The 27,456-nt window shown below is 36.9% G+C and overlaps 1 protein-coding gene across 2 annotated transcripts in view; it reads left to right on the top strand.

The window, feature by feature from the left end:
* The first annotated feature begins 2,592 nt into the window (after positions 1–2,592).
* The window catches only part of PKIA (cAMP-dependent protein kinase inhibitor alpha), a 97,945-nt gene continuing 73,081 nt past the window's right edge, over positions 2,593–27,456 (top strand). The window contains exon 1 of one of the 2 annotated variants that reach the window (XM_054595489.1): positions 2,593–2,732. The gene's annotated coding sequence lies outside the window, so the exon portion shown is untranslated. The remainder of the gene's footprint in view (positions 2,733–27,456) is intronic. The other variant, XM_054595490.1, reaches the window with a different exon arrangement.

Here is a 27,456-nt window from a genome sequence, read left to right as displayed (position 1 = left end):
TATTAGGACTGGGGCAGGAAATAATACAAGGTAACCCTGGAGTGTCCTGTAGTGCCAGAAAGTAAGAGTGCTTTCTCACACATATCCCAAAAAGAGTAGGTTAAAGGACTATAGGAACCAACGGAAACAGCTCCCAGTGCCAAAGCTGGAACAATTAGAACAACAAAACAAAGTAGTATTGGATTAAAATCCAAAGAGTAAAATAGATATCCATGAGTCTACACTGATATAAATAAGTAACTGAATAAATTAATATTTGGGGGGAGAATAGACAACTCCCCTATGCAGAAGAACTCCAAATACTTTATGTACAGACTCCACCCTCAGGAGGTGGATCTAACTCTCTACTCCTTAGGTATAAGCTCCACATAGTGACTTCCAACGAGTGCATATTGAAGGCGTGGAGGAGTAATTTCCCAGTGGAGAAATCTGGGACACTACTTCAGCCAGGTGATCAAGGTCAATATCAACAGTAATAATTCACGTTGATAATATAGTTTTGATATGATGTTATGATAATGGGGCTTTATCTCTGTTTTTTCTCCCAATAAACCATAACTCTGATGAGAAAAGCATCAGAAAATACAATAATGAGGTATGCTACCAAATATGTGATCAATACCCCTTAAAACTGTCAAGGTCATCAAAAACAAGAAAAGTCAGAAAAACTATCACATCCAGAGAAATCTAAGAGGCATGACAAATGCGATGGGGTATCCTGGATGGGAGCCTGGAACCGAATTAAGGACATTAGGTAAAACCCAATAAAATCTGAATAAAGTACAGACTTTGGTTAACATTAATGTATCAGTACTAGTTCATTAATTATAACAAAGGTAACACACTAATAATGTAAGATGTTAATAACAGAGGAAAGTGGCAATGGATGTATGGAAATTTTGTACTATCTCCTTAATTTTTCTGTATTAAATTCTAAAACTATATTCTAAAATATGGTTTATTCAACAAAACAAAAAAAGGCATTGATGATTTTACTTAAACATCAGAGTAACAGCATTTGGAGGTATCTATAAAAACTGCAATAGAAAATAATCTGTGGTTTCCATTGGCGACAAAGCCACAAGTACTCCTAATTTATTGCGGTTTGTTGTTTACATGTATATTTAAAGGAAATGCTAAATGCTAAATTTTAGTTTAAGGTTAATGAAACTAAAAATGTCATATGTGCACCCAAATCTCACATACTCCTTAGATATAATCTAGGAAACCCCTGAGCAATATTGATATTGATGATCTAATTTTATGAAAGAGGGGCTCAAACAGATGAATTAGGTTGTTCTAGCTTTCAAAAAACATACATTTTAAGGCCAAGAATTCTTACTGAGTTTTGTTGGAACACTGTTGGTTACACTACCTCCCAATTTGGGGACTGGTAACCTGAGGGATGGAACACTTCATTGAATAGAGAGACTTCCCTGGTAGTGTGCAGTGAGTGCCCTGTTCAGGTTGCTGGTCAATCCACATTGTAAGGCTGGTCCTGGTGAGGGCCAATTCCAAAAGGAAGACAAGTTGAATGAGAGATCTACTCACCCAGAACCCTAGCGTCAAGGATCCTCTTTACCCACCTTGGCTCTGCTGTAAGGACAGCAAATCTCTGGGTTGTTTTCCCCTCTCCACTTAAACCCCTAACTGCTGATCTGACCAGCAGAGGAAAGAGAGAGATAGGGCGGGGGGGAGGGGTGGCGTTGGGGGCGGGGCGGGGGGACGTGGAGAGAGAAGAGAGGAGAAGAGAGAGAAGGCCTGTTAATAGCTGGTGACTATTTAAAGAAGCAAGAAAGGGGCTTCTGTGCTTGTATGCGCATCTTGTTCCCAAGGCCAGTTCCAGTAAATGTTTTTGGAAAGAAAGAGATGAAGCCATCTGTTAATGTGGATTTTGCCTTTTGGTTTTCAAATGTATAGCTGTCAGCAGAGCATCCAGCTCAAGTGGTGGGGGTTGGGGGGAGGAGAAGGGGGTATTCAGAGGGAACACCTGTCCACTAAGTGCCCCACTAAACAGAAACAAATCCTGGGGGGTCCGCTCTATGTTTCTTGGAGTGCTTTCTCTGCTCAACACTGCTTCTCCACGGCTTTGAGAGTTTCTCTTTCAGACGTAGGCGCTCTCACAATTGAGACCGCTTTGGCCGTGTGTGTCGTGGGAGGGTGGAGCGTGCCACCAGGGGTTTAGAGAAACGGATGACCAATTTAAAACATTCTGGATCATTTGAATGTTTAGTTTAAAAGACAACCCCAGTCTAGAATTCAGCGAAATGAACAATACTGTTAAGGAGCATGAACAGGGTGGGAAACCCACACAGAGAAATGGATCTGTCCATGCAGCCCGAATGACAGGGGCGCGCTCGGAGGAAAGGAGCTTTGCAGAGAAAGTCATTCTGGCTCTTCTCACTCGGGCCACAATCCGGCGACGCTTCCTCCGTAAAAGCATTAATAGAAAATAAACCTAAGACGCGGAGGGGTAACAGTCGAGTGCCGCAGTTCCCGGACGCCCTTCCTTGCGGCCAGGGGAGGTCCCTCTCCCCCCGCGGTTGGCGCGGAATGTGACGATCCCGCCCTGGGCAAGGATGACTTCATGCGGTGGGTCTGGGCAGCGGAGCAGCTGCTGCAGCCGGCAGGTGGGGTGGGGGCCGCGGTGACCGTGCAGACACTGGCGCTGGAGGAGGCTCTGCGGCCGGGCTGCGGGCGCCAGGGACGTGCGCTGACTGGATCCCGAGAAGGTAAGCAACCTTGCTATTATTAGCCTTAGCCAAGCGGCGCGGTGCTTTCCGCTGGGCTAATAATGGAGTCTTGAGATACAGACCAGGGGACTGTCTCTGCGGCACCCTGTACGGGAAAAGGAGCAACAATTAGAATTGCATTGTTAATCAGCCCAGTGCCTGAGATTGGAGGAGCCTTAGTACTACTACTGGACAGACAAAGAGGGCCTCCAGCCTCTGTATGCTTAAAGATAATTGTCCATGTCTGTGCCAGACTCCTTAGACATGGAAGAGGGTTCCAGATGTGTAATAATTGGAGTTGTACTTTCACCTTCCTACTTTCAGCCTTCACTTAGGTCTTTTCCGGACTGGGAGCAGCAGGTTTTTGGCAGCACCCTGGGGAAGCAATTAGAACTCTTTCGCTCCTTCTTCCTGACTCTGGCCTCTCCCTTCCCAGCTATCAGAATGGATTTGTGCAGATTTCAATATTCCACACCCACTTCAATAGGAAACCCTGGGAAGTCTCACATTAGTGAAAAAAACTTCTCTCATCTTCTGCAGTTCAGCTTGGTTGAGTAGCATTTGTCTCCACTTTTTCCTTCATTTACCATCTTCTCTGTCAGTCATTCTCATTGATTCGGGGTGGGGGGAGAAGGGGGGTTATTGTACCCATCCACAGGCTAACACTGCTCAGCTCTTATCCACTACCTTTATTCCATGAGTGACTTTGTCCAGAAAGGACAGTGCCATACCCCAATTTGGGTATTCTCTCTTTATACTGTTACCTGTGTCCCTCCCCCAAATACATGGTATCAGAAAGTCTGCTCTTAGCCCAATACCAACATGGTTTGCAGTAACCCCCTTCACTGTGGTCACTGAGCTACCACAAAGGGTTCCAAAACAGCAGAATCTGTGGGTGGGTAAGAGGGGAAGCCATCCTACATCGCTGGCCCCCAGTGCACAGGCATAGGTGGGAATAGAAATGTGAATGTTACCCAGTTATTCTTGAAGGATTTTTTTGTCCAGCTGGATTGTGAGACATCTAGCTGGGTCGGGTTTGGGCAAGTCCTCCCTGCCAAAACAAGCAGTGTGTTTGTCCTAGGATTCTCCAGTAACCTCAAAAGAGTTTCTAGAGAGACTTCCCCACAGGCACTCAGAAAGTCAGTGGAGCCGGTCATTCTAAGGCTCAGGTTATTCAAGCTTCAAATTAGTCTCCTCATTGAGGGATGTTGGCTACTTGTCCTAGGGTTTCCCCACAAAGCCCTGCTGCTGAGCCCAAGCGCCTATTCCCTTTGCCACCTAGGGATGCACATTTATTTAATATGCTGTGAAATGGTTAAGATGGCTGTGATGGGGATTCAAATCTGCTACTTCACCAACAGTTGCAATGAACCAGACTCTGGGGTGTCTGTGTGCCAATATTCTATTTAAAAGATTTGTTATCTCTAAACTTGAAATTGGAGAGACATTCTGACTCGACAGTCATGCAATTTAACTTTAGCAAATTAAAACAGAAGATCAGTGAAAAAGAGGAGCAGGGTTTATACCTACAAATTTACCTCTGCCTACTTTCCTTTTTAAATATTGCTTTTAGACAAAGATACTCGTTCTAAAAAACCATCATTTCCATTATATATTATTATTGCTTTTCTAATTACACATTCCCTTTTTGTAAAATACATTTTAGAAAGAGTTGGGTTGGTTTCTTTGTCTCCACCTTCAGTAGATGAGGCAGAGTGAGTGGAGGGGCTGGAGAAATCCCATGCCAAGGAGCCCCTCCAGAACTGTTCCCTGAGATCATGAACACCTCAGGGTCCATTTCATTTTGGCCTCGTTGTTGCCACTGTTGTTATGTGTTGAATGTGGTTTGGGTTTGAAATATAAAATTTATAAGATTCTAGAATTTTGACTCAGGCACATCAACTAGTACAGGGAACAAAGAACAAGAACAACAAAACCCTTTATTCTATCTCCTTTCTTTCCTAATCTTAAAATATTTAACTATATAAATAATTATTCTAAATATTAAATGGTAACAAGTATCAGTGCAATAATTCACTTTGAATAAATTAGCCCAAGGTATATGAAATACAAATTAGTGCTATTGATCTTAAGTACAATACAAATTTCTGTAATTTTAAGAGGCATCCTTCTGGTGAAGAAGAGTGCAGGAGAATATTCTAATAATGGTTAGGAAATGAAAGTGTCTATTACTTTGTTTCCAAAGAAACTGAGGCCTTTGGCAAGAAATAGATCAAGATTAGTGGACTGGTGCTTCCTAAGCTGCCATCAGTTTTGGTGATTTTACAGGTGAGATGAATCTACTAAATTATGGACTATACAAGTTATGGCTTGGATAAACCTTTTCAGGAAGAAAGAAAAACAGAAAATCTAAGTTTTTAAATTCAGTGCAACTAAGGAAGATAATTAAATTTAAAAGATTACTGAATTTGGACTTTGTTATATTTAAACAATTTCTTTGGAATGTTTCTAAATTTAGAGCCCTAAAAAGAAATCTATGAATGATTTCATGAGAGAAACTGATTTATAACTTTATTTCCTTTGCTTTAACCATCTCCTAGGCAAAGGAGAAATTAATTGCCTGGTGTTCAAAAATGGAGAAATGAAAATAGGATGATGTGCACTATTAAATGCTAAGTGAACTGAGGTCCTTTTGTAGGTTTGATGCGATGGAACTGAAGTCAATCTACTGCTTTTATAACCACATAAATATTCAGCCTGGTGATGGTCAGCGTTATCAGTAACTTAGAAAGTATAGATTTTGGAACCAAAGTTCCCTGTCATAACAAGGCCATTCTTTTGTGCTGCATGACCACCATAAGCTAAAATCAAAATGTCTTATCTTGAGATTTTGAAAAATGGAGAGAAAATAAAAATAGGAATAATAAGGCTGAAGAAGAAATGTCATTTCTTTTCAACCAGTGCCTCTACTGAAAATGGGTATAAAAAGTACCATTTTGAAAGCTGTCAAGTAACCTTTTTATTTCCAAATTTCTCTAATACTTCACCTTGTCTATATTTGTAACTTTTATGTTACTTTTTAAATACTTGTTTTTAAAAGTTATAAATAAGTCTGATGTATCAGGCACTGTGATAACTTCTTTATCTAGTTTATCACTAATCCCATTAAGTCCCCCAGGACCAGTCTAAACCAAGTGGTCGTTATTTCCAATTTGTGCCACATGAGGTCATGTCTGTAGTTTCCATTTGTTCTTTCCCTCACCCTGCTGCATGTTGAAGCCTTGCTCACATCACATACTACCTCTTTCTTGAAGCCTTCCCCATACACACCTTCCCTGTTTTTTCTCTTTTTTGAATTCCTATGGAACTTTCTATCTTGATCTATGTTTTTGTGTGAACATGCTTCCCTCTTCTGAAATAACTTTGGAGAACAGGATTGACAACTTTTTATTGCCTACAACTCATAGTACAGTGCCTGGCTATGTATATGCATAGTTGATACTCGGAAGTTTGATTTTCGTGAAGAAGTTGATTATCATTTCCCAAGGTACATGTCTACCTACTTTGTCCAGTAGCCAAGTTAGGCTTTGGATATATGTGTAAGTTCCAGCTTCATTATTTAATTTCCTTATATAATAATAAAATAGGAAAGTACATTCAGATAGTTATAGTTAACAAAAGTTATTGTAAACTTGCATGCATTAAATGGAAATTGGCCTATGCATATTTAAAAGCATGGTAAGGTTAACAACAAAAAAACTCTAAAGAAGATATTGTCCTGCCTTCAATATGCTTACATTCTGTTGAAAAAGAGTAAGTAAGGATAGTGTCATATACATGAACCCTTTTCTAGTTCAAGCCATTCTGCAAGGGACTGTCATCTATGGTATCCGATTTATTCCTTCCACTGTAGGATCATTTTACATTGAGGACACTGAGATTTAGAGTCATCACCTAAATGCCAGATATTCTGTCCATGTCACCATACTGCTCTTTGAAGTATAACAGAGCACAAGAAAGCATTATGAAAACATTAGGTCAGAGCTATCAGAGAAGTTTAAAATTATTTTGTGATTAATCTTTCCAGTGCTTCTTAACTATCTGGGTCTTATAATTCTTTTGATAATTCAGTAAAGGCTCTGGTCCCATTCCCCCAGCACTTACACAAATACACATACACACAATTCTGTGTACGTTGCAGATATGTGAGGAACCAATAAAGCCCTCCTTAGCAAATGGTCTGAGTACATCCACTCCAGGCTCACTCTAATAACACCTGTGTCCTTTATTATTCCAGACATTTCTGGTACTTGAAATGAGACTCGAGTTCTATTGTCCTCCCTATGTTAGGACCGAAAAGAAAGTTCTCCACTGGCACTGACTCAAAGGCAGCTGAGATACCAGGAAGCAAGTGCCAGTGAGAACAATGACTCAATACACCTGGATTCATGGAAAAGGAATCACAAAAGAAGCTTGGAATGTTACACATTCCGAGTGATTTATGTAGGGTTTTTCTACCAAAACCATTTTTACAGAAGAGAAACAGTTCTCATATCTAGTGTGTCTATACTGCCAAATATGCTGAAGAGCACTGCCAGCAGCTGAGCAGCTGAGTGGAAAACCAGATTTGGTTTTCTTAGGATGGACATATGTCTGCCTCAGAGTTATTATTTCTTTCTGGTAATACTTTGTGTAGTAATGTATTTGCTTTTGCCAATATATGACAAGGAAAGAATAACAAGTTAGGTACATCCTTTCAAGGTTCTAAAACAATTGCTAGCATTAAAAAGTGCATTAAAATTCTGAGATCATACTTGAGGATACCAGTACTAGTTAACATGGTTCCTGCTGATGCTGGTGTTTAGAGAGGTGTGACAAGATCAACATCGATATAAAAAAACGCAGAGATGAAGAGATGAAGAAGAGATTCAAGAGGACAATGTAAGATGTTGCTTTCTTTATGTTTCCCAAACTATGAAATAACTGTACATAGCAGTTCCTAAAGTGAGTGCAGTTTTGTGGAAACTTCATCATAATATGCCTGATATGAGGCACATTTATATTTTAATAGTAGATTTTTATTTTTTATTGTGGTATAACATACAAAGTCTGTCCAGAAAAAGTCCAACAATTGTTAATATAATGAGAATGATTTGCATGACATCGATGTAACCAGGCAGACAAAAGGAGTAGACTGGATTGCACATGTGTGAACAATGACAACATCACTGTACTAGTCAGTGGGGGCAGTAGACATCACTGAAGTAACATGTATGCTGTGTGACCACCACATTCAAAATAACTGAACAAGTAGAGCAACGAATCGGCATTAAATTTTGTGTTAAGCTTAAACATTCTTCCATGGAAACTATTTTGATGATTCAGAAGGCTGCAGCTTTGGGCAACTGGTGACTGGCAACTTCATCATAGCAATGTGTCTGCTCATGCATCACGTCCCTTGCAGGGTTTTTCGTGAAACATCAAATCACCCAAGTGACTCAGCCCCACTACAACCCAGATTTGGTGCCTTGCAACTCCTGGCTCTTCCCAAAACTATAATCATCTTTGAAAGGGATGAGATTTCAGACTGTCAGGGAGATTCAAAAAATACAATGGGGCAGCTACTGGCCATTGGGAGAACTGTGTGAGGTCCAAAGGTGCCTACTTTGAAGAGGACCGAGGCATCATTGTCCTATGTACAATGTTTCTTATATCTTGTGTCTTCTTCAATAAATGCCTCTATTTTTCATACTATGTGGCTGTATACTTTCTGGACAGACCTTGTACATAACATAAAATTGTGTCATTTTTAACTATACATTTCACTGGTATTCAGTGGTTCATTCACAAATTTGAGCAACCATCACCACTATCAATTTTCAGAGCTTTCTCATCAACCTCAATAAAAAGTCTGTACCCAACAAAAAATAACCCCTCATTCTTCCCTCCTCTCAGCCTCTGGTAAATTCTATTCTACTTTCTACATCCATGAATTTGCCAATTCTAGGTGCCTCATATGAGTGGAATCATACAGTATGTGTCCTTTTATATCTGGCCTCTTTCATTAAGCATAATGTCCTCAAGGTTCATCCATGTTGTAGCATGTATCAGAATTTCATTCTTTTTTAAGGCTGGATAAGATTTAATTGTATTTGTATTATAGTAATTTATAGTTGCAAAACACTTTCAGTATATTGCCTTCCTATTACATTAATGATATCTAACATATAACACTACCATATTACATTTGGTAAATGGCTAATAATGTGTACTATGAATGTGCCATAATTTTATTCAACCAAAACCCATTGGTTAGCATTTACTAATTTCCAAATTGTTTTATGGTTTCAAGCTATGTGGTAATGGATATAAAGGTATATATCTTTACATATAGGTGTTTTTAGTTTGGATTGAAAAGTTCTTGGAGTGGTATGGAATGGTATTATTGGATCAGAGATTATGCATATTTTTAATTGGCATATGTACATCGACTATAAATTTTTTCAACATAGTATTTGTTTTTATAGCTATTTCTATCTTAAAAATAATCATGTGAAATATAAGGTAATGTGCTTGACATGATTTGAGCAAGGAAACAGTCTCAATATTCTCACTTTTTTCATTTTTAGTTTATGGAGGAAATACACTACACACAAGTACTGAAAAATTTCAGGTCTCTCTCAATCATCCATTGCATCACTTTAGAAATATTACACACTGTGTTACAGATGTCAGTAGAGACTTCTAACAGCAACATGGAAAACTAGAAGCATCTATTGCCAGTTTGATTTGTTTTGTTTTTAAGCTCCAGCAGTGGATCATTTTTGTATCTAGACTAGTCTGAAATTTGGTCTATTTTTTAGTTCAAATTTATATACCTACATTATGGTAAATGGGTTTTTGTTTTTTTTTTTGCTGTTTTTTTCCCCTTAGTTTCTCTTCAGTGTATTCTTTTTAATTTATCCTGAAACATAATAATTGATGCTCAATGATGGAAGTGTCTTATGTAGGCAATAAATTACAGAATATTGGAATATCTGAAGTATAAACAAAATTGGCAAGACTTTTAATCTCGGAGGGAGACTGTCTTGATTTGCATTGTCCCACAGAAGAGAAACAAACTTGCTGGGGATTGCATCATGTTTTACCCGAATTAGACATTAACATGCTAAAAGAGTAAACTCCCTAAAGCTGATGGGTGGCAAGAACATAAACACACCCCAGACACTTACAACAGTATTTTAAGGTATGCCTTTTCTCTTATTTTTATCTTTATTGCTGCTGATACAACCCTCATTAAAAAGTAGGCATAAAACCAATACACATTCTGACTTTTGCCTGAATATGCAACAAGAAGCCCATATTTTGAAACAGTGCACTTCAGTGGCTCTGAGCCCGCAGGTAGAAATGTCACAGTTTTAGTCATTGCAATAGTAGCAACCACATAACCTGCCCCCATGTTTTCTGTTGTACACTCAGAATCTGACTGAGTCAATGTGGGAAGTCAGTCATATCTCTCATGCTATTTCCTACACTTCTCTCCATGATCTTTCATGCTCAGGTTCTCTGATCATTGAAATGCAGTGAAACACAATCAGGATGTTAATACCCTCTCTCCATTCACAAACATCATCTTGCCAGGACTTGCAGGAATCATGCTCAATCTGAATTGGTGGTTGAATCCCATTGGGTAGTGGGATCACTGACAATAATCAGTCAAACTCACCAACTCCAAATTCAGATTTAAAGACTATCAAATGTTACAGATTGTAAACAGTTAAGGATTTTAATATTTGTCATATATGGTAATATGTAAAAAGTTGAGAAAAGTAAAATTATATGTACGGGTTTTTAATTATAAGGTGTACTCACATGAGAATAATAAATTTTTAGAATAATTCATTCTGAAAAGGCTGCATTAGAACTATTTAAAAGAGTGACTGCCCTCAAAAATAAATTGTGACAAACCAATTGTTCATCCAAGTTAACCTTTTATCTCAAGAAAGTGAGTTGTTCTTGGGGAAATTGCCATGATCTAACATGTGCTTTTCTGCAGTGGAAGAAGCTGAAATGAAATGGGGCTGACATTCTGAACTATTGTGGCCCTCCCATGTTTATTAGAATTACCTGATGATCAACACAGAACAGCTTTATAATACATAAATATGTGCCTACTGAGAATCTCCACTGATAAAATTTAGTTGAGACATGAGGTGATCTTGTAGAAATCTAAATTACATTTCCTATATCATTTCCATATTAGAGAACATGCAGGACAGCAGAAAAATGTCATTTGGTATGTTTTATAAAAGTTGAGATTTCTAGGGATCTTATTGGTATCACATACTATGGTAAGCACTCAATAAATGTAAACTGTTATTTTAAAACAGTAATATATCGAGAGAATAAATATCTCTGCATCACAGATGATCAGTTTTGTAGTTGCCTTTTTTATAGGAATTTACAAAATACTTGTTTAACAAAAAAAAAAGAAAAGAATCAATACCATTTAGTATTGAAAGCTGTCCTCCAATACAAAATAACTGGTATTCTGTACAAGTTCACAGTGATTATTTTCATAGGTGTGGTAGGGACTAATTAAAGATGGGACTACCCTACCCAATCCAAACCTTCTTCCTGCTGAGGTTTTGGAAGAGTGGGAATTAGAGGTGATAAGTATTAAAATTGGAGATACAGCCCTGGCTGGCATGGCTCAGTGGATTGAGCACCAGTCTGAGAAACAAAGGGTCACCAGTTGGATTCCCAGTCAGGGCACATGCCTGGGTTGAGGGTCAGGCCCCAGGTGGGGGATGTGTGAGTGACAACCACACATTCATGTTTCCCTTCTTCTCTTTCTTCCTCCCTTCCCCTCTATCTAAAAATAAATAAATAAAATCTTTTAAAAAATAAATTTGGAGATACAGCTAGTAAGCAGCTCAAGCTACTCAATCAAGCATAGACTATGTACCCAGGACAGGAAAACATGTTTCCTCCTTTCTTCAACTGCAACAGATTTGGACTTTTAGATAATTCAAAATCAAGACACAGATTTTAATAATAAAATATTAATCAGCATTTATCTTCTCTCCATGTCTTTTTCAACTTATTGTAAAGATTACAATCATGTTTTATGGCTGAATAATATTCCATTGTGTAAATGTACCATAGCTGCTTTATCCACTCGATTTTTACGCTTTGCAACAGCATGGATGGACCTGGAGAGCATTATGCTGAGCCAAGAAAGCCAGTCACAGAAAGACAAATACCATATGATTTCAATTATATATGGAATCTAATGAACAAACTGAACTAACAAGTAAAATAGAGACAGACTCATAGATAGAGTGCAGGATGACAGCTCTGGTGGTGCTGGGGCAGATAATGGGAACAAGCAAAAAAGAAAGAATTTGCCCTGGCTGGTGTGGCTCCGTGGATTGAGCGCCGGACTGCAAACCAAAGGATCATTGGTTTGTTTCCCAGTCAGGGCACATGCCTGGGTTGCAGGCCAGTTGCCAGTAGGGGGTGTGCAAGAGGCAACCACACATTGATGTTTCCCTCCATAACCCTCTCTAAAAATAAATAAGTAAAATATTTTTTAAAAAAAGAAAAAGAACTCATGGACACAGACAACAGTGTGATTGCAGGAGGAGGGGTATGAGTGGATGCGAAAGAAAGTATAAGGGTAATAAGTGGTAACAAAAAAATAAAAAATAAATTATTTTTTAAAAAAGAATATAATCATAGAGAAAGCAAAATCCACACCCATTCAACACCTTTTCTTTTTTAAGATTTTTCTTTTTTAAAGTATATTTTATTGATTATATTATTATAGTTGTCCCATTTTTTTTCTCCCATTTTCTCCCTCTGCCCTGTGCCACCCCTCTCTCCAGCATTCCCTCTCCTTAGTTCATGTCCATCAGTTGTACATATAAGTTCTTTGGCTTCTCCATTTCCTATACTATTCTTAACCTCTACCTGTCTATTTTGTGCCTGCCAATTAAGGTTATTTCCTGTACCTTTTCCCCCATTCTCCCGCCTCCCTGCTGATAACCCTCCATGTAATCTCCATATCTGAGATTCTGCACCTGTTCTAGTTGTTTGCTTAGTTCGTTTTTGTTTTTTAGGTTCAGTTGTTATAGTTGTGAATTTGCTGTCATGTACTGTTTATAGTTTTGATCTTCTTTTTCTTAGATAAGTCCCTTTAACATTTCATATAATAAGACTTTGGTGATGATGAACTCTTTTAACTTTACCCTATCTGGGAAGCACTTTATCTGCCCTTCCATTCTAAATAATAGCTTTGCTGGATAGCGTAATCTTGGATGTAGGTCCTTGTCTTTCATGACTTTGAAAACTCCTTGCCAGCCCCTTCTTGCCTGCAATGTCTCTTTTGAGAAATCAGCTGATAGTCTTATGGGAACTCCTTTGTAGGTAATTGACTCATTTTCTCTTGCTGCTTTTAAGATTCTCTCTTTATCTTTAATCTTGAGTAATGTAATTATGATGTGCCTTGGTGTGTGCTTCCTTGATTCCAACTTTTTTGGGACTCTCTGAGCTTCCTGGACTTGCATGTCTATTTCCCTCACCAGATTGGGGAAGTTTTCCTTCATTATTTTTTCAAATAAGTTTTCAATTTCTTGCTCTTCCTCTTCTCCTCTGGCACCCCTATGATTTGGATGTTGGAACGTTTAAAGTTGCCCCCAGAGGTTTCTAAGCCTCTCCTCATGTTTTTGAATTCTTGTTTCTTCATTCTGTTCTGGCTGAATGTTTATTTCTTCCTTTTGTTCCAAATTGTTGATTTGAGTCCTGGTTCCCTTCACTGTTGGTTCCCTGTATATTTTTCTTTATTTCACTTTGCATAGCCTTCAGTTCTTCCTTTATTTTGTGACTGTATTCAATCATTTCTGTGAACATCCTGATTACTGTTTTTTTGAACTCTGCATCGGATAGGTTGGCTATCTAGTCATTAGTTAATTCTTTTTATGGATTTTTGATCTGTTCTTTTATTTGGGCCATATTTGTTTGTCTTGGTGCTCTTGTTACTTTGTAAGAGGTGGAGCCTTAGGTATTCAGCCAGGCCGAGCAATGCACAGTCCTGCATAGTGGTGCTGTAGTTGGGGGATGGGAGTCAGAGAGAGAACAAAGCCCCTTGTTTGGTTATCACCCCACTTTTTGCCACTCCCCTCACTTCCCACAAGCAGATTATGCCCTTCTGGTGTTGATTCCTGGGTGGGTAGCTTGTGTACATTCTAGGATCCCATGGACCCCTCCAATGGACTCTCCTGTGAGACTGCAGGTTTCTCCCCCCATGGCAATGCCCACAGGTTTTTACAGCCAGCAGTTTTGAGGCTTTCTTTTCCCATACTGGAACTCTGGGCTACGCGCTCTGTCTCACTCCACGATTGTTCCTCCCAGCTTATCCACACATGAATGTGGGACCCTCAGTCTGCCAGCCGGCGGCGCCTTGCCATGGAGACCTTTCTGACCCAGCTTCCCGTCTCCTCCTCCTACCAGTCTGGAGGAATGTTTATTCTTTAACTCCTTGCTTGTGAGACTTCTATACAGTTTGATTTTCTGGCAGTTCTGGTTGTTTTTTGTATTTTTGAATTGGTCGTTATCCTTCTTTTGGTAGTGCAAGGAAGCAAAGCATATCTGCCTATACCTCCATTTTGGCCTTAAGACTGAAAACTTTTTCTACCTGCCTGCAGGTTTGAGATAGTGGACCTGTAACATTATCATAGGGTTTCATGAAGTCACTATTTCACCACAAAAATTAAATAGGACATTTAAATGACCTCACACTAAACAGTCCATTGAGTAAGGGGGAGAAAGTTGGCATCTTAGTCATCATTTAGGGGAAAAAAATCACTATCTTGTTCAGACAAAAATACTGAAATATTTAAATTTCTACTTAATAAATAAAATGTGAAGTGACATAAAATGGTAGTACAGTGTTATCAAAACAAAGAAATTGGGTTGATCTCAGAATGTCTCACTATAAAATCAATGATTTTTTTTGTTCAGTTTGATAATTTTTTTCTTAGAGCTCTCAGGTTTTGATCATTTTCAAGGTCAGTCAAAAAGCTCTAAACATTAAGTTCAAAGTATGTTGATCACAAGACCTCCCTTTCCCTTTTTCTTTTTAATTTTTATTTACTTTTGGAAGTTTTCACCAATCATATCCAAATCTTGTCTTTCAGGAAGTGAATTCGGTCTTTACATCCCACCTAGTATGAATCCCACCTGTACAGTTTTCTAGTACTGTGACTTAAGGAATGTTGTTTAACCTCTATGAGTTCCTTCTTGATATTTAAAACAGGAAAATCACACTGTTGTTGTGAAGATTAAAGATAACATAAAAGAGAACTTAGTGTAATATTTAGAACATATTAAGTATTAATACATGTTTTCAATTTTTATCATTTTAGTTGTCACGGGCAATTTACAACCAGATCTCATAACCAAAATATTTATGAACATGTTTTCCTACATCTCTCCTTGTTAGTAAAACTAAGGCTTGAAGTTACTCTGAACCTCAGGGAAAGATATCTCCACAGGTAATGGCAGTGAGAGGAGAGGTTAAGGCCACCACAGTGAAAAGTTGTCAGGCTCTGATCTAGTCCTAGCTGTGGGAAAGAGATTTAGCTTCTATTTTTAACTCTGTAAGTAGTTGATTGGATGACCTAGAAAAAGTCAGTTGACTATTAATTCTGCATCTTATTTTCTTTCTGAATTGTACCATATGTCTAATCACTCTTTTAATTCATGATCCGAAATGATATTAAGGTTGTTGAATAAGGGTGTTGATCTCAGAGGCAAGTGTTAAATGAAATGAAAATCTCCATTACTTAAATGGAGCAGTTGACTTTTTTTTTTTAAATATTACAGTGTTAAAGTTCCTGGAGAGGAAGAATTAATTTGCAAAGACTTGTTAACACTGACTTTCCCTAACAAAAGACTTTGAATATTCTTCTAATTATCTACCTTATAGCTAAATTTAGTTTTGAATGTGTAACTACTGAAGAAGTTTCTTACTGTTAATATTATTAAGTTGCCCAACAGGAAAATTAACTCCTAACTCCAATGCATATTATATACAAAGTTCTCTTTTTGGTATGTGATAACCTTTCTATTTCACTGAAGCTGTAAGATTTTAGAGAGAAAATGTAAGCATTATTTAGAGCCTTATTCATTACTAGGTGCTACTGAATTGATTTGACCGGTAGCAACACATTTAAACTAAAATATAAAAGATAGAGCTTCAATTAATGTGAAAACTTTAGTACCAGAAACACCTACATATAAAAACTGCATTGTTAGTATACACACATGCTTTAGTGTGATGACAATTTTTGTTGGTCCTGCAAAGCACGTAATTTTACTTTTTTCCTTATATGGATTTTTCTTATTGATATGGGCTATCTTAGTTTACAGAAACAAGTATAAAAGCTTCCTTAATGTCTAATATGTCAGCCATAGTTGTTCAAACCTGAGAACTCTGTGATTAACAACTTCATCCAAATTTCAATAACTAATTCATTTCAATTGGTAGAGTCTATTCATGTGTACCTAAACTTATTCTTTCAAGTAAGCAATGTAAATCATTATAGGAATAAGTTTGTCCTAAATTTCCAAGCCAACATTGTTAGTCCCTGTTTCAATACTGAATTAATTACCTATTTACTAAAGTCTTGAGGCATAGATTTTGAGCATAGTCATGATTCTAAGACGAAGTGTTGCAAACAATGAAAATATTTGTTTTAAATATACATGTACATACATGTATACACATATACATTTATATATTTTATGCGTATTATATATTAATTACATTTAACAAGTTATCTGTTTAACACACACATATATATGTCTATTTAATAAACATTTTCTTTCAGTTTTAAATATTTGATTATCGCATCATTGAATTTAATTTAAACAGACAAGTTCTTGGAGGAACATTGAAAGAATCCTTGTTTTCAGAGTCAAGTTTTGCAAAGAAAGCATATTTTTCATGGCCAGTTTATTTTTCAATAGTTAAAAATATATTTTAAATTTCCAACTGATTCTTTAATATATAAATATGAATATGTACCTATTTTAGATTGTTACATATTATACATTTTATATATTTAATAAATATTTAATAAAAATATTTTTTAACTTGATCTTCCTAGGTTATACCTACTATCCAATTCTGTGAGACAAGTTACATAGTTTTCTTTCAGCCTGGAACATGCTCCATAAAATATAGGATTATATTTTATCCATTCAGATCATGGTCTTCCATCAGCTTTTCTGCTTTGAGGATTGCATTTTACAACTCATAAGAAATATTTTTCTATATCTGTAGTTCATGTCATAATTTTCCAGTGTCTCAAAAATCTTAACTTGAACTGTTTTCACTGAATAGAGTGTTTCAGAATAGACTTGTCCCATTGTGAATCATCACATCTGTTCCTTGCATATTTCTCACATTTTTTTATTTTTTATTTAATCTTTATTGTATTTTTTTTTTGCTTTACCATTTAGTTCTCTTGTACCCACTTCCTTCAACTGTTGTCCGTGAATCTTTTTTCCTTATTTCTCAATCCCTCCACCCTTTCACCCCTCGCCCACTAGCTATCTTCCTGCTCTCCATTTATGAGTATGTCCCTGTTTTCACTGTTAGTTCAGTTTGTTCACTAGATTCCACAAATGAGTGAAATCACATGGTATTTGTCTTCCTCTGACTGGCTTATTTTACTTAGCATAATGTTCTTCAGGTCTATCCATGCTGTCCTAAAGGATAAAATTTTCTTCCTTTTTACGACTGAGTAGTATTCCATTCATTGTGTAAACATCCCATAGCTGTTTTATCCACTCATCATCTACTGATGGACACTTGGGCTGCTTCCATATCTTGGCAATTGAAAATAACACTACAGTAAACAAAGTGGTGGTTATATTCTTTCAAATTAGTGTTTTGGGTTCTGTCAGATATATCCCCAGGAGTGGGATCATAGGGTCAAAACGCAGATCCATTTTTAATTTTTTGAGGTATCTCCACACTGCTTTTCACAGTGGCTGAACCAGTCTGCATTCCCACCAACAGTGCAGAAGAGTTCCCCTTTTTCCACATGCAAGCCAGTATAGCCATTCTAACATGTGTGAGATGATCTCATGCCTTAATTTGCATTTCTCTGATGATTAGTTACATTGAGTATCTTTTCATATGTCTATTGGCCATCTGTATTTCCTCTTTGGAGAAGTGTCTATTGAGGTGCTTTGCCCATTTTTTAATTGGGTCCTTTTGTTGGGTTTTTTTAGTGTTGATTTTGGTAAGTTTTTTGTAAATTTTGGATATTAACCCTTTATCAGATGTACTGATGAATATATTCTCCCAATCTGTGCGTTGTCTTTTTGTTTTGTTGATGATTTACTTTTCCATGAAGAAATTTTTTAGTTTGATGTAGTACCATTTGTTTATTTTTTTTGTTTGTTTCCCTTGCCTGGGGAGATATATCCAATAAAATATTGCTATGTGCAATATCCAGGATTTTGCTGCCTATATTTTATTCTACAATTTTTGTGGTCTAACATTTAAGTTTTTGATTCATTTTGAATTTATTCTCATGTATGGTATAATAAGTTGGTCTAGTTTCATTTTTCTGCCCTTATCTGTCCAGTTTTTCAACATCATTTATTTATATTTTAAAAATATTTTATTGATTATGCTATTACAGTTGTTCCATTTTTTTCTTCCTTTTATTCCCTTCCATCCTGCACACACCATCCCACCAGCATTCCCCATCCTTTAATGCATGTCCATTGGTCTTACATATAAGTTTTTGGCTTCTCCATTTCCTATACTATTATTAACCTCCCCCTGCCTATTTTGTACCTACTATTTATGCTTCTTATTACATGTACCCTTTCCCCCATTCTTCTGCCATTCCATCCCCTCTGATTTCCATTTCTGTGATTCTGCTCCCATTCTATTTGTTTGCTTAGTTTGTGTTTTTTTGTTTTGTTTTGTTTTTTAGGTTCAGTTGTTGATAGTTGAGTTTGTTGTCATTTTACTGTTCATAGTTTTGATCTTCTCTTTTTCTTAGATAAGTCCCTTTAACATTTCATTTAATAAGGCCTTGGAGATGATGAACTCCTTTAACTTTACCTTATCTGGGAAGCACTTGATCTGTCCTTCCATTCTAAATAATAGCTTTGCTGGACAGAGTAATCTTGGATATACATTCCTTGGCTTTCATGACTTTGAATACTTCTTGCCAGCCCCTTCTCGCCTATAAGGTTTCTTCTGAGAAACCAGCTGATAGTCTTATGGGAACTCCTTTGTAGGTAACTGACTCCTTTTCTCTTGCTACTTCTGAGATTCTCTCCTTATCTTTAATCTTGGGTAATATAATTATGATGTTCCTGGGTGTGTACCTCCTTAGATCCAACTTCTTTGGGACTCTGAGCTTCCTGGATCTCCTGGAAGTCTATTTCTTTTGCCAGATTGGGGAAGTTTTCATTCATTATTTGTTCAAATAAGTTTTCAGTTTCTTGCTCTTCCTCTTCTCCTTCTGGCACCCCTATGATTTGCCTGTTGGAATGTTTAAAGTTGTCCCAGAGGTTTCTAAGGCTCTTCTCATGTATTTGAATTCTTGTTTTTCATTCTGTTCTGGTTGAATGTTTATCTCTTCCTTCTGCTTAAAATCATTGATTTGAGTCCCAGTTTCCTTCCCTTTACTCTTGGTTCCCTGTATATTTTTCTTTATTTCACTTTACGTAGCCTTCATTTTTTCCTTCATTTTTTGACCATACTGAACCATTTCTGTGAGCATCCTGATTACCAGTGTTTTGAACTCTGCATGTGATAGGTTGGCTCTCTCTTCGTCTCTTACTTCTATTTTTGGAGCTTGATCTGTTCTTTCATTTGGGCCATATTTCTTTCTCTCAGAGCACCTGTTATGTTGGAAGGGGTGAACCTTAGGTATTCGCTAGGGCAAGGTGACCCAGGTCACTCTGTTATGGTGCTGTATGTGGAGGAAGGATCAGAGAAGGAGGGAACTGTGCTGCTTGCTGGGTTCTTGTCCTGCTTTCAGTTACTTCCCCTGCTACCCACAAGCAAATTGGGCCCTTCTGGTGCTGATTCCCAGGTGGGTGCGTTTGGGTATGTTCTAGGACTCTGGGGGTCTCTCCAACAAACTCTCCTGTGAGGCTGTGTGTTTCTCCCACTGCCACATCCCCCTGTTTTTTACATCCAGAGGTTTTGAGACTTTCTTCTCCCACACTGGAACCCTGGATTGTGCAGTCTCTCTCACTCCCCAGCTGTTCCTCTTGGTTTATCCACACGCAAATGTGGGACTGCCTGGTTTGCCAGATGCCACCTCACCTGCCCAGTCCTCCAGCTGTTGCCTTGCCAGGGGTCCTCTGTGTCCCAGCTGCCAGTCTCCTCCCCTCATACAGATATGGATCAATGTTTCTTCTTTAACTCCTTGGTTGTCAGACTTCCATGCTGGTCGATTTTCTGGTTATTTTTTTGTTTTTAAATTTGTTGTTGTCCTTCTTTTGGTTTTGCAAGGAGGCAAAGAGTATCTACATATGTCTCCATCTTGGCTGTAAGCCCCAACACCATTGATTGAATAAACTACCTTTAGCCCATTGTATATGCTTGCTAACTGTTGAATATTAATTGACTATAAAGTTGTGGGTTTATTTCTGGGCTTTCTATTCTGTTCAATTGATCTCTGTGTCTGTTTTTATGCCAGTACCATGCTGTTTTGATTACTGTGGGTTTATAGCATAGATTCATATTGGTAGCGTGATTCCTTCAACTTTGTTCTTGTTTCTCAGTATTGCTGCTGCTACACGGAGCCTTCTGTGGTTCCATATATTTTTGGAGTACTTGTTCTAATTTTGTGAAATACATAATTGGAATATTGTTACAAACTGTGTTGACTCAATAGATTGCCTTGGGTAGACAGATGTTTTAATGATGTTAATTCTTCCTATTCATGAACATGGTATGTGCTTCCATTTATTTGTATCTTCTTCAATTTCCTTCTTCAGTGTCTTATAATTTTCCAAATACAGGTCTTTTACATCCTTGGTTAGGTTTATTCCTAGGTATTTTATTTTCTTTGAAGCATTTGTGAGTGGGATTTTTCTTTTTTAAATTTCCCTTTCTGTTTGTTGTTGGCATATATAAATGCAATTGATTTCTAGGTATTAATTTTGTATACTGCCACTTTGCTGAATTCACTTATCAGTGCTAGTGGTTTCTTGGTGGAATCTTTGGAGTTTTTTAAATGCTGTATCTTGTCATCTGCAAATAATGACAGTTTTACTCCTTCCTTTCCAATGTGGATACCTTTTATTTCTTCTTGTCTGATTGCTGTGGCTAGGACTTCTAGTACTATGTTGAATAAGAGAGGTGAAAGTGCATATCTCTGTCTTGTTCATGATCTTAAGGGGAAACCTTGTAGTTTCTTCCTGTTGAGTATGATGCTGGCAGTGGGTTTGTTGTATATCAACTTTATTATGTATATCTATATTCCCTCTAATTCCACTTTGCTGAGAGTTTTGATCATAAATCGATGCTGGTTTTTTATCAAATGTTTTTTATATATCTATTGATATGATCATGGGGTTTTTATCGTTCATTTTTTAATGTGGAGGATCACACTTACTGATTTGTGAATGTTGTACAAACCTTGCTTTACCAGAATATGTCCAACTTGTTCATGGTAAATGATGTTTTTGATGCATTGCTGTATTCAATTTGCTAATATTTGGTTGAGGAATTTAGCAACTATGTTCATTAGGAATATTTTCTTTCTTTGTAGTACTTTATCTGATTTTGATATTAGATAATGCTGGCATAGTAGAATGAGTTTGGGAGCTGTCTCTCCTCTTGAATTTTATGAAATAGTTTGAGAAGGAGAGGTGTTGGTTGTTCTCAGAATGTTTGGTAAAATTCACCTGTGAAGTCATCCAGTCAAGTGCTTTTATTGGGAATTTTTTAATAACTGCCTGAATTTTACTAGTTGTAATCTATCTATTCAGATTCTCTGATTTTTCCTGATTTAGGTTTGGAAATTTTATGTTTCTAGGAATTTACTAATTTCACCAGGTTATCCAGTTTGTTGTCATATAGTTTTTCAAATTTTCTTACCGCTCTTCATATTTCTTTGGTGTCAGTTGTTATTTCTCTTCTTTCATTTCTGATTTTATTTATTTTGGTCCTTTTTCTTTTTTCTTGATGAGTCTGGTTAAAAGTTTGTCTCTCTTGTTTATCTTTTCAAAGAACCACCTCTTGGATTCATTGATCTTTTGTATCATTTTCTTTAGACTTTATTTCATTTATTTCTGCCCTGATCTTAATTATTTGCCTTCTTCTGCTCACTTTGGGTTTTGTGTGTTGTTCTTTTTCAAGTTTCTTTAAGAGTAAACTTAAATTGTTTACTTAAATTGTTTATTGTTTAAGCTTAGATTGTTTATTTGAGCTTTTTCTTTCTTTCTTTTTTTTTTTTTTTTTTGAGATAGGCCTGTATTGCTATCAATTTCCCTCTTAGGATTGCTTTCCCAATGTCCCACAGATTTTGGATTGTTGTGTCCTTGTTTTCATTTGTTTCAAGGATGTTTTGATTTCTTCCTTGATCTTGTTGTTGACTCATTCATTGTTTAGTAATATGATATTCAGCTTCCATATCTTTGCGTGTTTCTCAGTGTTCTTCTTGTGATTGATTTCTAGTTTCATGGCATTGTGGTCAGAGAAGATGCTTGATATGATTTTAATCTTCTTAAATTTATCGAGAGTTGTTTTGTGTCCTAACATGTCTATTGAAGAAAAGGTTCCATATGCACTTGAAAAGTATGTATATTCTGCTGCTTTGGGATGAAATGTTCTGAAGACATGAATGAAATCCATTTGATCTAGTGTATCATTTAAGGCTGCTGTCTTCTTGCTGATTTTCTGTCTGGAAGATCTATCCATTGAAATCAATGGGGTGTTAAAATGTATTTTAACTATGGCTGTATTTCTGTCACTCTCTCCCTTTATGTGCATCAAGATTTGCTTCACATATTATGTGCTCCTATGTTAGGTGCATAAATGTTTACTTGGGTTATATCCTCTCATTGCAGTGTTCCCTTTATCATTATGTAGTGTCCTTCTTTGTCTCTTACCATAACCTTGGTTTTAAAATCTATTTTGTCATATATAAGTGCTTCAACACCAGCTATTTTTTCCTTTCCATTTGCATGAAATATCTTTTTTTCATCCTTTTACTTTTAGTCTGTGTGTATCTGAGATGGGTCTCTTGGAGACAACATATATGTGTGTCTTGTTTTCTTATCCTTTCAGCTATCCCGTGTTTTTTGGATGGAGCACTTAAGCCTTTTGCCTTTAAGATGATTATCGATAAATATGTATTTAGTGCCATTTTATTGTTAGACTATTTTCCTGTTTTTTTTTTCTTTCTCTCTCTCTTTTTTTTAATTCTCGTTAAAGCAAGCCCTTTAACAGTTGTTGCAGTACTGGTTTGGTATTAATAAACTGCTTTAACTTTTTCCTGTCTGGGAACCTCCTTATTTCCCCTTCGATTTGAAATGAAAGCCTTGCTAAGTAAAGTAGCCTTAGTTGTAGGTCCTTGCTTTTCATCACCTTGAATATATCATTGCCACTCTCATGGCCTGAATGTTTCTGTTGAGAAATCAGATGATGGTCTAATTGCTGTTCCCTTGTAGGTAACTACCTGCTTTTCTCTTGCAGCTTTTATGTTTGTCTCCTCATCTTTGAGACTTGTCATTTTAATTATGATGTGTCTTGGTATAGACCTCTTTGCATACAACTCATTTGAAACACTCTGGTCACTTATTCTTTTGGGGAATGAATAGAGAAAGGGGAAGGAAATTGTGTTAAGGAATATTCTAGCTCTTTTTCTACATTTCTTATTTTAAAAAATGCACTCCCGCTCTTTCCAGTGTGGCTCAGTTGGTTGGAACATCATCCCATGCACCAAAATGTTGCTGATTCAATTCTGGGTCAGGGCACAGACCCAGAATTGAACCTACCTAAATTGTAGGTTCAATCCCCAGTCGGGGCATGCATGGGAGGCAACAATCAATGGTTCTCTCATATTGATGCTTCTCTTCCTCCCTTCCTTGCTCTCTAAAATCAATAAACATATTTTTAAATATTAAAAAAAATTCCCTCTCATAGTAAAACTAGGAATGTGAGAGTGACAATTATATTACATAAATCCCAGTTAGGACATAGACCCAATGTGCTGTAACTTTTTCTTTTTTTTTTATTCTTCTAATAATTTTTTAAAGTATATTTTATTGATTATGCTATTACAATTGTCCCATTTTTTTCCTCTCCTTTATTCCCCTCTTCCCTGCACCCCCCTCCCACTAACATTCTCCCCCACCTTAGTTCATGTCCATGGGTTGTATGTATAAATTCTTTGGCTTCTCCATTTCCTATACTATTCTTAACCTTCCCATGTCTATTTTGTACCTACCATTCATGCTTCTTATTCCCTGTACCTTTCCCCCTATTTTACTCCCTTCCCTTCCCCACTGAAAACCCTCCACATGATCTCCATTTCTGTGATTCTCTTCCTGTTCCAGTTATTTGCTCAATTTGTTTGTTTTTTTTTTTTTATGTTCAGTTGCTGATATTTGTGAGTTTGTTGTCATTTTACTGTTCATAGTTTTGATCTTCTTCTTTTCCTTAGATATAAGTCCCTTTAACATTCATGTAATAAGGCCTTAGTGATGATGAACTCCTTTAAATTTACCTTATCTGGGAAGCATGCTATCTGCCCTTCCATTCTAAATGATAGCTTTGCTGGATAGAGTAATCTTGGATGTAGGCCCTTGCCTTTCATGACTTCAAATACTTCTTTCCAGCCCCTTCTTTTCTATAAGGTTTCTTCTGGAAAATCAGCTGACAATATTATGGGAACTCCTTTGTTGGTAACTGTCTCCATTTCTCTTGCTGCTTTCAAGATTCTCATCTTTAATCTTGGGTAATGTAATTATGATGTGCCTTGGTGTGTGCTTCCTTTTGTCCAACTTCTTTGGGACTCTCAGCTTTTGGGACTTCCTGGAAGTCTATTTCCTTTGCCAGATTGAGGAAGTTCTGCATTATTTTTTAAAATAAGTTTTCAGTTTCTTGCTATTCCTCTTCTCTGGCACCCCTATGATTCGGCTGTTGGAATGTTTAAAGTTGTCCCAGAGGTTCCTAAGCCTCTCTTCATTTTTCTTGAATTCTTGTTTCTTAATTGTGTTCTGCTTGAATGTTTATGTCTTCCTTCTGCTCCAAATCGTTGATTTGAGTCCCAGTTTCCTTTCCTTCACTGTTGGTTCCCTGTATATTTTCCTTTATTTTACTTTTCATAGCCTTCACTTTTTCCTCTGTTTTGTGACCATACTCAACCATTTCTGTAAACATCCTGATTACCAGTGTTTTGAACTGTGCATCTGATAGACTGGCTATCTCTTCATGGCTTAGTCACATTTTTTCTGTGGTTTTGATCTGTTCTTTCATTTGGGCCATATTTGTTTGTCTTGGCACTCCTGTTACATTGTAGGGGGAAGAGACTTAGGTATTCAGCCAGTCAAGGCAACCCACATTGCTGTGTTTTGATACTGTATGTGGAAAAAGGGTTCGAGAGGGAACAATGGTGCTTGCTCGGCTTTTGGTTGCTTTCAGTCACTTCCCCTGCTACCCGCAAGTAAACTGGGCCCTTCTAGTGTTGATCTCCCAGTGAGTGGGTTTGTGTACATTCTAGGACACTGTGGGTCTCTCCAATGAATTCTCCTGTGAGGCTGGGAGTTTCTCCTGCTGCTGCAAGCCCCACAGCAGCCAGAGGTTTTAAGGCTTTTTATTTCAAAAATTTTATTTATTTTTAGAGAGGGGAAAGGAGGGAGAAAAAGAAGAAGAGAAACAGCATGTGCAGTTGCCTCTCATGTGTCCCTTCTGGGAATCGAACCTGCTACCCTTTGGTTCTTGAATCTGTGACCCTTTGGTTCTCATCCACTGAGCTCACCCACTGAGTCATATGCCAGGACTATCTTTTCCTGTGCTGGAATCGTGGGTTGCACAGTCTGTCTCACTGCCCAGTTGTTCCTCCCAGTTTTTCCGCATGCAAATGTGGAACCTCCCGGTCCACCAGCAGCCCTAGCGTTGCCCATCAGTCCTCCAGCCACCGCCTTGCCTACAGTCTTCTCTGCTCTGGCTTCCCCTCTTTGCCCCTCCTACCAATCTGGATGAATGTTTCTTCCTTAACTTCTTGTTTGTCAGACTTCCATACAGTTTTATCTTCTGGCAGTTCTGGTTGGGTTTTTTTTGTTTGTTTTTAAATTTGTTGTCCTTCTTTTGTTTGTATGAGGAGACAAAGTGTATCTACCTATATGCCTCCACCTTGACCAGAAGTCTCTAATGTGCCGTAATTTTTTTCAAGTAAGAGAACCAAACTTGGTCTGGCATTTATTTCAGACTTCTTTACCACCCTATCCCTGGTAGTGTACTATTAACTAGATTTTTTTTTAAATAGGCATTTGTTTATTAATTACATCTATTTTTGGTTCTCTTTTGTTTTAAATTAGTTTCATAATACTTTTATACAGAGGCTGACATTATCAAATGCCATGAGTTGAATTACTGGGTTTCCTCCTTCTTTAAATCTGCTTAGCACTAGTGCTATGGTTATAAATGCTTAGAGGAAAGACCTCTCAATTAGAAAATATAAGCACAATAAAAGTGGTTTTTTACAAATTAATCCTGGAATACATTTCTTTTAATATTAAAGATGTATAATTTTATAGAGGTGTGTATGTTTGGATGCTTTATAAATAAAAGTGCTATGATTAAGCATGTATTAATTTATATTATCAAAAATTCCCTCTAAATCTTTTCTAAGACACAAATATTTATGACGTTTATTTATTGTTTTCATTTTATTAATTTATTGAAGTATTATATTTGTAATATTTCATATAAGCACTGCATCAATTGTAATACTAGTTTAAGAATTTTAATTTGATATCTAATTATAATGACCTGTTGAAATTGTTACAACTCTAGGTTCACGATTATTTTGATGGTTATTGATTGGTGTTGTTATTCTGATTTCTAATCATTACTGTTTTAAATAAATGAATTATAAAGATAAAAATATCCCTGGCTTAGCATTTCTGCCCTATTTATCACATACTAAGATTTCTCTTGGATACCAATAAAATGATACAATTCAGACCACAGCCTATGAAATGACTTGCAAATTGGCAAACAACCTTTAACAATAAAACATATTTGATATGCCATTTTTGTAAATTCATTATACCACACAAATGTGATCTTATTAATTGGCAGATGACTATAAATGTTTGATCATTCTCCATAATATGCTAATACAAATTATTAACAGATTATTGAATAGCCAACAATGCAATAGTATTTGTCCCAATTTTTATTTAAATTCAAGTGTAATCTATATTTCTGTAGTGCTTTTATATCTACCACCTCAGTTAAGTAGAAAGAAGCATTTTAGAGGTATGTCATCTTTCAAGTGGAGCAGTCTTCACCATTTTTTATTAAAAATAAAATTGTACATGACCTTTAAATATAAATATTATAGTTGTCTATGAAACATTTAAAATGATTAGATACAAAACAATGATATCTTTTATATATATGAATTTCTAATATATTTATTAAGGTTATCTATGCTTTACTTTATTCATTTATATAATATCTCATAGGTAATCTTCA

Source organism: Pteronotus mesoamericanus, unplaced genomic scaffold (assembly GCF_021234165.1).
Source record: "Pteronotus mesoamericanus isolate MK-2021 breed Mesoamerican mustached bat unplaced genomic scaffold, CSHL_Meso_final scaffold_54, whole genome shotgun sequence".
NCBI classification, from domain to species: domain Eukaryota; kingdom Metazoa; phylum Chordata; class Mammalia; order Chiroptera; family Mormoopidae; genus Pteronotus; species Pteronotus mesoamericanus.
The sequence above is the reverse complement of the archived record's forward strand: the minus strand, read 5'-3'. Positions and strand labels throughout refer to the sequence as shown.